This window comes from Emys orbicularis, chromosome 15, assembly GCF_028017835.1.
Source record: "Emys orbicularis isolate rEmyOrb1 chromosome 15, rEmyOrb1.hap1, whole genome shotgun sequence".
Lineage (NCBI taxonomy): Eukaryota > Metazoa > Chordata > Testudines > Emydidae > Emys > Emys orbicularis.
In genome coordinates this window covers 10,876,705-10,888,236 of record NC_088697.1, presented here as the reverse complement: position 1 = coordinate 10,888,236, position 11,532 = coordinate 10,876,705, and the positions used below count along the sequence as shown (strand labels likewise).

General features: G+C 49.0%; 1 long non-coding RNA gene across 1 annotated transcript; it reads right to left on the bottom strand.

The window, feature by feature from the left end:
- Positions 1 to 6,461: 6,461 nt before the first annotated feature.
- Positions 6,462 to 11,307, bottom strand: LOC135889403 (uncharacterized). The gene is made up of 3 exons (XR_010561927.1): positions 11,234 to 11,307; positions 8,295 to 8,421; positions 6,462 to 6,567 (listed from the first exon to the last, which is right to left on the bottom strand). It is a non-coding gene; the product is annotated as an uncharacterized LOC135889403 (long non-coding RNA).
- Between the last annotated feature and the right edge of the window lie 225 nt (positions 11,308 to 11,532).

Sequence of the window (11,532 nt, the reverse complement as noted above, 5' to 3'; positions counted from 1 at the left end):
AAACTAGGCAAATACAATTTAGATGGGGCTACTATAAGGTGGGTGCATAACTGGCTGGATAACCATACTCAGAGAGTTGTTATTAATGGTTCCCAATCCTGCTGGAAAGGCATAACAAGTGGGGTACCGCAGGGGTCTGTTTTGGGACCGGCTCTGTTCAATATCTTCATCAACGACTTAGATATTGGCATAGAAAGTACGCTTATTAAGTTTGCGGATGATACCAAACTGGGAGGGATTGCAACTGCTTTGGAGGACAGGGTCATAATTCAAAATGATCTGGACAAATTGGAGAAATGGTCTGAGTTAAACAGGATGAAGTTCAACAAAGACAAATGCAAAGTGCTCCACTTAGGAAGAAAAAATCAGTTTCACACATACAGAATGGGAAGAGACTGTCTAGGAAGGAGTACGGCAGAAAGGGATCTTGGGGTTATAGTGGACCACAAGCTAAATATGAGTCAGCAGTGTGATGCTGTTGCAAAAAAAGCAAACATGATTCTGGGATGTATTAACAGGTGTGTTGTGAGCAAGACACGAGAAGTCATTCTTCCGCTCTACTCTGCGCTGGTTAGGCCTCAGCTGGAGTATTGTGTCCAGTTCTGGGCACTGCATTTCAAAAAAGATGTGGAGAAATTGGAAAGGGTCCAGAGAAGAGCAACAAGAATGATTAAAGGTCTTGAGAACATGACCTATGAAGGAAGGCTGAAAGAATTGGGTTTGTTTAGTTTGGAAAAGAGAAGACTGAGAGGGGACATGATAGCAGTTTTCAGGTATTTAAAAGGGTGTCATAAGGAGGAGGGAGAAAACTTGTTCACCTTAGCCTCTAAGGATAGAACAAGAAGCAATGGGTTTAAACTGCAGCAAGGGAGGTCTAGGTTGGACATTAGGAAAAAGTTCCTAACTGTCAGGGTGGTTAAACACTGGAATAAATTGCCTAGGGAGGTTGTGGAATCTCCGTCTCTGGAGATATTTAAGAGTAGGTTAGATAAATGTCTATCAGGGATGGTCTAGACAGTATTTGGTCCTGCCATGCGGGCAGGGGACTGGACTCGATGACCTCTCAAGGTCCCTTCCAGTCCTAGAATCTATGAATCTATGAATAAGGCCAATTGGTGTGAAGGGCTTCGGAACTTTATCTGCGCTTCGAACTTCTGGTCTTTTTGCTGCTTGCTGTCTGCGTGACAAGAACCAGGGAAGTGGGAGAGTGAAGGGAAAGCCCGCTAACAAAACTGACATGACCTTATAAGCAGCAGGTAAGCCTTTAAGGAAGGTTTTAATACACTTTGGAACTGATCAGGGATTCCCACGAGGACTGATGAGGGGGCGATGGTAAATACACATTTAGATCCTTTTCTTGTTTTATATATTTTCCCCAGAAGGCGCACTGGCACACTGTCATGGATCCACAGGATCTGTGCAATGCCCTGGCTTTTAAACAGTCCTTGGGAGGTGCCCCTTGAGTGCACTAGACCTCCAAGGGGTCCCATTCTTCCACAAGAATAGGCCACGTAGCTTCAACACCTGAGATTGAGCCTCTGGCTTCAACACTCCTATTTCAACCTGTGAGCTCTGCCCAGCAGGTCCAGCTGAACGACACTCCTGGTCAGAGACTGTTCCTCAGTCAATGAACAGAGCAAGTTTTTGCTGTGACACTGGGCAGACTTTTAAAATATAGCAGGGTTTATTGGTCAACTGAGCATTGGAAAGTCCTTAGATTAGCACAGGGAAGCGAAGAAGACAATATAGTCCATACTGGCCAATGCCCGTGAGCCATGCTGCTGTAGAAAACGCTTTGGTTTTCTTTCCCTGTGCCTGTCCATTAGTCTTCGCTCCGGTAGAGCTCCCTGCATCTGCGAGCCCAGTCCTTCCCGCTCCCAAAACATAACGAGTCCATGTATGCTTCACTCAGCCAAGTGGAGATCCTCCCATGGACAGGTGACAATTATTCCCTTGTCTCTCTCGGGTATTCCATTGATGTAGGTTGGCCCCAGCCAGTCCTTAATGATCCATTCATATCACCCCATGACAGCTACATGACAAAACACTTGATGTCTCCTGCTCTTTAAAATCATAGCAATACCAGTCACAGCAGGAAACTGAAGTGTGTATTGGCATCATACAAGTATCACCAAAATTCCCACCTCTATCACACACACAGACACACACACACACACACTGCTCACAGCCCTTGGAGAGAAAGCAAAGCACAGGAGCTAGACGTTAGTCCAGTGAACACAGTGGAGGACAAGCTGCAATCCTCACACCTTAGTCAAAAAGGAGAGGCATGTGGGTCCCCACCCATAGAGAGGGACTGGCTAGAGGCCTGATACCTGACAGGGCATTCCTTGAGCAGACCGTGGAGGCAAGTCAAAGGCTCAGCTACCCCAGAACTGTGACATCGCAAAAGCACATTTTGGGGAATTAGGAAATCGAGTGACTCAGGTGTAATGGGAGGGAGAATTAAACTCCCCCAGTGTGTGGAAAAAGCTGGGGAATTAAACCCTAAAATTCAGGAGCAACAGCCTCTAATTCTTCTGGAAAAGGAGAATGTAAGAAACAAGAACTGGGCCAAGAAGCCTGGAAGGAAGACAGCTTCTGGCTGCTGTAGATGGGGACAGGGGGGACAAGACTCTCTACAAACTCTCACTCTTGTTGACCCCGACCTGATTTTATGATCTATGACCCAGGGTATGTCTGCACTACGGGATTAATCCGAATTTATACAATTCGAATTTTGGAAACAGATTGTATAAAGTCGAATGTATGCAGCCACACTAAGCACATTAATTCGGCGGTGTGCGTCCATGTACCAGGGCTAGCGTCGATTTCCGGAGCGTTGCACTGTGGGTAGCTATCCCATAGTTCCCGCAGTTTCCTCTGCCCATTGGAATTCTGGGTTGAGATCCCAATGCCTGATGGGGCCAAAAGCATTTTCACGGGTGGTTCTGGGTACATCCTCCTCCCTCTCCAGGGAAGCAACGGCAGACAACCGTTTTGCGCCTTTTTCCTGGGTAAACAGTGCAGACGCCATACCACGGCAAGCATGGAGCCCGCTCAGCTCAAGACAGCAGTCCTGAACATTGTAAACACCTCGCGCGTTATCGTGCAGTTTATGCTGAACCAGAACCTGCAAAACCAGGCGGCGAGGAGTAGGCTACGGCAGCGCGGCGTCGAGAGTGATGAGGACCTGGACATGGAATTCTATCAAACCGCGGGCCCCGGTGCTTTGGAGATCATGCTGTTAATGGGGCAGGTTATAGCCGTGGAACGCCGATTCTGGGCCTGGGAAACAAGCACAGACTGGTGGGACCGCATAGTGTTGCAAGTGTGGGACGATTCCCAGTGGCTGCGAAACTTTCGCATGCGTAAGGGCACTTTCATGGAACTTTGTGACTTGCTGTCCCCTGCCCTGAAGCGCCAGAATACCAAGATGAGAGCAGCCCTCACAGTTGAGAAGCAAGTGGCGATAGCCCTGTGGAAGCTTGCAATGCCAGACAGCTACCGGTCAGTCGGGAATCAATTTGGAGTGGGCAAATCTACTGTGGGGGCTGCTGTGATGCAAGTAGCCAAAGCAATCACTTAGCTGCTGCTACGAAAGGTAGTGACTCTGGGAAATGTGCAGGTCATAGTGGATGGCTTTGCTGCAATGGGATTCCCTAACTGTGGTGGGGCGATAGATGGAACCCATATCCCTATCTTGGCACCGGAGCACCAGGGTACCCAGTACATAAACCGCAAGGGGTACTTTTCAATTGTGCTGCAAGCACTTGTGGATCACAAGGGACGTTTCACCAACAGCAACGTGGGCTGGTCGGGAAGGGTTCATGACGCTCGTGTCTTCAGGAACACTACTCTGTTTAAATAGCTGCAGTAAGGGACTTACTTCCCGGACCAGAAAATAACCGTTGGGGATGTTGGAATGCCTATAGTTATCCTTGGGGACCCAGCCTACCCCTTAATGCCATGGCTCATGAAGCCATACACAGGCAGCCTGGACAGGAGTCAGGAGCTGTTCAACTACAGGCTGAGCAAGTGCAGAATGGTGGTAGAATGTGCATTTGGACGTTTAAAAGGTCGCTGGGGCTCGTTACTGACTCGGTCAGACCTCAGCCAAACCAATATCCCCATTGTTATTGCTGCTTGCTGTGTGCTCCACAATCTCTGTGAGAGTAAGGGGGAGTCCTTTATGGCGGGGTGGGAAGCTGAGGCAAATCGCCTGGCTGCTGATTATGCGCGGCCAGACACCATGGCGATTAGAAGATCACACCAGGAAGCGCCTCGCATCAGAGAAGCTTTGAAAACCAGTTTCATGACTGGCCAGGCTACGGTGTGAAAGTTCTGTTTGTTGAAAACCCGCCCCCTTGATTGACTCATTCCCTGTAAGCAAACCACCCTCCCCCCTTAAATCACAGCTTGCTTTTAAAGGAAACAAAGTCACTATCATTTAAAAATCATGTATTCTTTATTAATTGATTATAAACATAGGGAGAGAACTGACAAGGTAACCTGGGTGAGGTTTGGGAGGAGGATAGGAGTAAAAGGCCATTAAAAAAAGGTTAAAAAGGTAAAAAAACGTTGGTTGGGCTGTCCACTGGGATGGAGTGGGAGGGTGCACGGAGCCTCCCCCCCCCCGCGTTCTTACACGTCTGGGTGAGGTGGCTATGGAACATGGTGAGGGGGGAGGGAGGTTATACAGCGGCTGCAGCGGCAGTCTGTTATCCTGCTGCCGTTCCTGAAGCTCCACCAGACGCCGGAGCATGTCCGTTTGATCACGCAGCAGCCCCAGCGTTGCAGCCTGCCACCTCTCATCTCGAGCGTCCCTCATGACCTCACGTTCACTGGCATCTTTCCTGTACTTAGATACCGTGTCCTTTCACTCATTCAAATGAGCTCTTTCATTGCGGGTGCATTCCATTATTTCCGAGAACATCTCGTCTCGCGTCCTCTTTCTCCGCCGCCTTATCTGAGATAGCCTTCGGGACGGAGGAGGGAGGCTTGAAAAATTTGCAGCTGCTGGAGGGATGAAAAAAAGGAGAGAAGTTTTTAAAATGATACATTTTACAGAACAATGCTTATACTCTTTCATGGTGAACAACACTATTCACATTACATAGCACATGTGATTTCAGTACAAGGTTGCATTTTCCATCTTAATATTGAGTGCCTGTGGCTTTGGTGTTAGAGATCACAGACGCAGGTCCGGGCAACAGAATTCAGCTTGCGTGCGGCCATGGTAAGCCATTGTCTTTCGGATTCTGCACCCTCCTTTCCCACATACCAAGCAAAGCCCATTGACTGCTGCGGTTTTCCTGTTAACCTTCAGCAGCAGAAAACAAACTAACCCCCCATCCCATCCAATTCTCTGGGATGATCGCTTTATCCCTCCCCCCACCGCGTGGCTGGTATCAGGGAAGATCCCTGCTAGCCAAAGGCGAAAAGCTCAGCGCCAATTCCCTCCCCCCCCCCCCCCCCGCCGCGCTTGTCTAACTGCAGGGAAGGATTTCTTTTCAGCCACAGGCAAACAGCCCAGTAGGAACGGCCACCTCTGTCCCCTTAATTAAATTCCCGTATTTCAACCAGGTTACCATGAGCGATATCACTCTCCTGAGGATTACACAGCGAGATAAAGAACGGATGTTGCTTGAATGCCAGCAAACACCGGGACCATACGCTGCCAGGTTTTGTCATGCAATGATACCAGATTACTTGCTACTAGCATGGCGTGGTCAAGTGTCCTACCATGGAGGAAGGAATAAGGCTGCACTGCCCAGAAACCTTCTGCAAAGGCTTTTGGAGTACCTCCAGGAGAGCTTCATGGAGATGTCCCTGGAGGATTTCCGCTCCATCCCCAGACACGTTAACAGACTTTTCCAGTAGCTGTACTGGCCGCGAATGCATCCCAAGTCCTCAGGGCAAAGTAATCATTAAAAAACGCTTGCTTTTAAACCATGTTTTATATTTTAAAAGGTAAACTCACCTGAGGTCCCTTCCATGGGGTCATGGTCTTGGATACTGGCTTGGGAGGGTACTTCAGTCAGGCTGAGAAAAAGATCCTGGCTGTTGGGGAGAACGGAGTGCTGTGTGCTCTCCGCAAGCTCGTCCTCCTCCTCCTCCTCCTCCTCTTCCCCATCCGCAGAATCCTCAGGTGTGGCTGATGATATTACCCCCACCTCGGAATCCACGGTCAGAGGTGGGGTAGTGGTGGCGGCCCGCCCTAGAATTGCATGCAGCTCAGCGTAGAAGCGGCATGTCTGCGGCTCTGACCCGGAGCGACCGTTTGCCTCCTTTGTTTTCTGATAGGCTTGACTGAGCTCCTTGACTTTCACGCGGCACTGATCTGAGTCCCTATTGTGGCCTCTCTCCATCATGCCCTTGGAGATTTTTTCAAAAGTTTTGGCATTTCGTCTTTTTTGAACAAAGTTCTGCTAGCACTGAATCCTCTCCCCATATAGCGATCAGATCCAGTACCTCCCGTACGGTCCATGCTGGTGCTCTTTTTCGATTATCGGCCTGCATGGTTATCTGTGCTGATGAGCTCTCTGTGGTCACCTATGCTCTCCTGTGCTGGGCAAACAGGAAATGAAATTCAAATGTTCGCGGGGCTTTTCCTGTCTACCTGGCCAGTGCATCCAAGTTCAGATTGCTGTCCAGAGCGGTCACAATGGTGCACTGTGGGATAGCTCCCGGAGGCCAATACCATCGAATTGCGGCCAAACTAACCCTAATTCGAAATGACAATATCGATTTTGGCGCTACTCCGCTCGTCGGGGAGGAGTACAGAAATCGATTTGAAGAGCCCTTTATTTCGAAATAAATGGCTTCGTTGTGTGGACGGGTGCAGGGTTAATTCGATTTAACGCTGCTAAATTCGAATTAAACTCATAGTGTAGACCAGGCCCTAGTCTCATGTCTTGTGGGCAATTTTATACTCGCTAGAGGTAAAATGCCATTATCACAGTATTGCTTATTAGCTTGGAACATGCGTGGAGGGGCAAGGAGGTGAACATAAATAAATAGGTTATTAAGGGCAGGTCTACACTACAGCCGGGATCGACGCTCTGAGATCGATCCACCGGTGGTCGATTTAGCGGGTCTAATAAAGACCTGCCAAATCGACTGCAAATCGCTCTCCAGTTCTCTACTCCTGACTCTACCCCTGAAGCTCTCCTGTCGACCCCCCACAGTGTACACCCTGCTGGAACTCGACCTAAGGTACGTCCACTCCAGCTGTTATTCTTGTAGCTGGAGTTGCGTAGTGCAGGTTGACTGGCCGCGGTAGTGTAAACATAGCCTAAGCTTGCTACAGTTCAGGGCCTTATATTAAGTTGAGGCTTTGTGGGAGTAGTTATGCTGAAGTCTAGGATTTACCTGAGGCTTGGGCAGGGATTCGGGGTTAAAGGTCTGGGATCCCCCACAGCTCTAGATCCCTAAACCTCTCCTCCCTCCCACTGACCCACCCAGCTCACTTCCTGGGTGCCCTCCCTCCACTCTACCCTCTCCTTCGTCCCATTACTCTCAGCCATCACCACCTCCCGGCACCCTGGGAGCTTCTTGTCTTCCCTCCTAGTCTCTCTCTACCTCATCCCTCCCTGCTGATTCTTAGCTCTAATCCTGCACACACCCTCCCCATGTCCTGGCACCCCAGAATTATCTACTCCCCCATTCTCCTCCCCTCCCAAAGCTCTGTTCTCCCTTCACCCATGGAGTCCTGAATGGCAACATTATACGCTCTCCTAGCAAAAGAGGAGCTCATCTGACTCATTTGGGGGGAGGGATAGCTCAGTGGTTTGAGCATTGGCCTGCTAAACCCAGGGTTGTGAGTTCGATCCTTGAGGGGGCTACTTAGGGATTTGGGGCAAAATCAGTACTTGGTCCTGCTAGTAAAGGCAGGGGGCTGGACTCAATGACCTTTCAAGGTCCCTTCCAGTTCTAGGAGATAGGACATCTCCATTAATTTACTGTCACACAAGCCATGCATGAGTCATACACCTATTTACTTAATTTAGAATTCTACAGGCAGCATATTTGCCTCTTAAAATGAGGAAAAGGCATGAAAGCTACAGTTATTAATGTAGCCAATAAGGATACCTTAAATGCAATTTTAAAATGACTGACGGCACCAAAAAGGCACATGGGCAAAAATTATACTAGTGTATGGGAGATAAGGCAAAAAGGGGGGGGCAGGGATACTTGTCAAAACGTGTATGACGAATAAAGGTATAAAGTTATTACTACTCTGGTTCTTTAGAGACCCCGCAGCTTCTAATAACCCAGGGGACAGGACTCCTTACCCAACAAGACCACCGTTTCATAGTTCTCCTGCATGACATCCCTGTAGAGGGCTCTCTGAGTAGGGTCCAGCAGAGCCCATTCCCCCTTGGTGAAATACACAGCCACCTCCTCGAAAGTCACCAACCCCTGAAAGAGAAAGAGTCCAACACTCAGTACCTGCTGCCCCACTCACAACCCCACTATTCACGGAACAGCAGCGCCAAGTAAATGGAAACTCCGGGAGGCACATGTTAACAGAGTCCCACCCCACCTTGTTTAGAGCAGCCAGGAGGCATCAGAGAGTAGAAAGAGAGAACCTTTGTCTCTCCCAGCTGACAGATGGAGGCAGGGTCTTCACATTTATCACATGCCTACTAGCCAGAGCTTGATATAGGAGATGGGGCTGTCTCTGGACCCTGCTGGTGGCTCCCTGGTAGGAATACCAACACTCTTCAAATAAAATATATGGAAGAAAGGGAAGTCAATAGTAAAGAATATAAGTTAGAAGGTCAGAATTGTAGAAAATTGGTAAGGGAAACTATCAGAAATCAATGAAAATAAGAAGGAAGTTTTAAAAAGTATATTAAGTACAAAATGAATCCTAACAATGGTAGTGGTAAATTACTAGATGGAAATGGGCAGAATTATCAAAAATAATGCAGAAGAGGTAAAGTGTTAAATAAATATTTCTCTCCTGGATTTGGAGAAAAACAGATGATGTAACTCATATCATAAGATGTTGACGCTGACAGTCTTTCCATTCCAACAGTAACTCACAAGGACGTTAAACAGCAGCTATTAAAGTTAGATGTGTTTAAATCAGTGGGTCCATATAACTAGAGTTTTGAAAGACCTGGTGGAGGAGCATGGTGGACTGTTAATGTGGATTTTAATTACGACTTGGAACACTGGGGAAATTCCATAAGACAGGAATAAAGCTAATGCTGTGCCAATATTTAAAAAGTATAAAAGAGATGACGCAGCTAATTACAAGAGTGTTAGTCAGAAATCGATACTGGGCAAGAGAATGGAGCAGCCGATACTGGACTTCATTAATAATGAATTAAAGGAGGGTAATATCATTAGTACCCGTTAACAAAAGTGTAGACACAATAGATCCTATCAAACTAACTGGATATCCTTATTGGATGAGATCAAAAGTTTGGTTGCAGCTAATAGTACTGATGTAATATACCTAGACTTCTGTAAGGTATATGAGTTGGTTCAGCACAATATTTTGACTAGAAAGATACAAAACACACACGGCATACATTAAATAGATTAAAAACTGTGATTGTAAATGGGGAACCATGGTCGAGTGGATTTCTTTCTAGGGGGTTCCCACAAGGATTGGTTCTTGGCTCTGTGCTATTTAACATTCTTATCAATGACCTAGAAGAGAATACAAGATCATCTCTTATAAAGTTTGCAGTTGCCACAAAGATTGGGAGTGGTGGTAACTAATGAAGTGTCATTTTGGTACCTGTATTTTTCCACTAACTGGACTGGAAACTGAGTTTGGAACAAAGGGTTCCCGCCATGTGGAAAAGCTACATAAGGTGGGGTGTGACATCACCTCTTGGCCTCATTCCCCAGACAAGAGAACTCCTGGAAGCACCTGAGGAACAAAGACTGAACTGGGGGATGTGCTGATCCCAGGGTAAAGGGATTTCCAGCTTGTGTATGGAAACTTGGTGGACTGCTTCAATCATCAGTCAGGGTGAGAAATTGCTAATTCAAATTCTATCCATCTAGTACAGGGGCAGGCAAACTTTTTGGCCTGAGGACCGCATCAGGTTTTGGAAATTGTATGGAGGACCGGTTCGGGGAGGGGGGAGTGGCCCAGCCCCCACTCCCTATCTGCCCCCTCCCACTTCTCACCCCTGACAGCCCATCCCCAGGACTCCTGTCTCATCCAACACCCCCTGTTCCCTGATGGCCCCCTGGGACCCCTGCCCCATCCACCCCCCTGCTCCCTGTTCCATGACCGCTCCCAGAACCCCCACCCGACTGCCCCTGCCACCCCAGCCAACCCCCCCTCCTTCCTGACAGCCCCTCCAGACACCTACTCCCATTCAACCCTCCCTATTCCCCACCTTCTGACCGCCCTGACCCCTATCCACACCCCCACCCCCTGACCAACACCCTGAACTCCCCTGCCCTCTATACAACCCCCCCGCTCCCTGCCTCCTTACCACAGTGCCTGGAGCACCGGTGGCTGGCGGTGCTACAGCCACACACTGTGCAGCATAGAGCACCGGGTCAGGCCGGACGCTGCAGCGGTACTGCCCCAGGAGCTCGCAGCCCCGCCACCCCGAGCACTGTGCTGGCGGAGGGGCAAGCTGAGGCTGCGGGGGAGGGGGAACAGGAGGAAAGGGTCTGGGGGCTAGCCTCCCGGGCCAGGAGCTCAGGGGCCAGCCAGGAGAATCCCACGGGCCAGATGTGGACTGTGGGCCATAGTTTGCCCACCTCTGATCTAGTATGTTAGGCTTAGTTTGAGTTTTTGGTTATTTGCTAAGTAATCTGCTTTGATCTATTTGCTATCACTTATCGTTGGGAAATTGGCTGATGTCTTCTATCTGTCCCTGAGTGGCTTAGGTAAAGCACTCAGGTAGCTTAGTTGAGTGTATGGCACCACCAGCTCTCGTGTTGGGTGATAACAAGGCCTGGAGAGGCTGGCTGAATCTCCAGCAAAGCAGTGTGAGAAGGGCCAGCCCAGCTTGAGGGTTAGAGGGCACAGCAATTCCCAGAAGCCCCCCAGACTGCACCCCAGAGTGACAACCCATCACACCCTAGATTACACAAGTCTCAGAATGTTTGTCACATCCTGTCCCCTCCCTTTCTCCACCCTACATAGTTCCTGCCTCCCACCACCTCGAGCAGCTCCCACCCTCCTATGCATTTACTGCTCCTCTCCCTCCAAGCAGAACCCATCACCAGCTCCCTGATAATCCCTTACCTGAGCCAGCTCCATTGAAGCCATTTCCTTCCCGCTGGGAGGAGGGGATGATCTGGAGCAAAATGTGGACATTATTCTGTAGCCTGCCAGGGCGAGAAGGGCAATGTGAGAGCATTCAGATGGGGCTTTTGTCCATTCCACAAGCCGATTCCCCCTGGATTTTTCCCTGCTAATGGACATTCTAGGTTCTGCCACACTGTGAAGCACAGAGTGACCTTATTCCAGTACAGGCCTAGCCCCCACCCACGAGGGTGTAACCCTCTGAGATATGGTGAAACCCTCCCAGTAGCACTTATCAA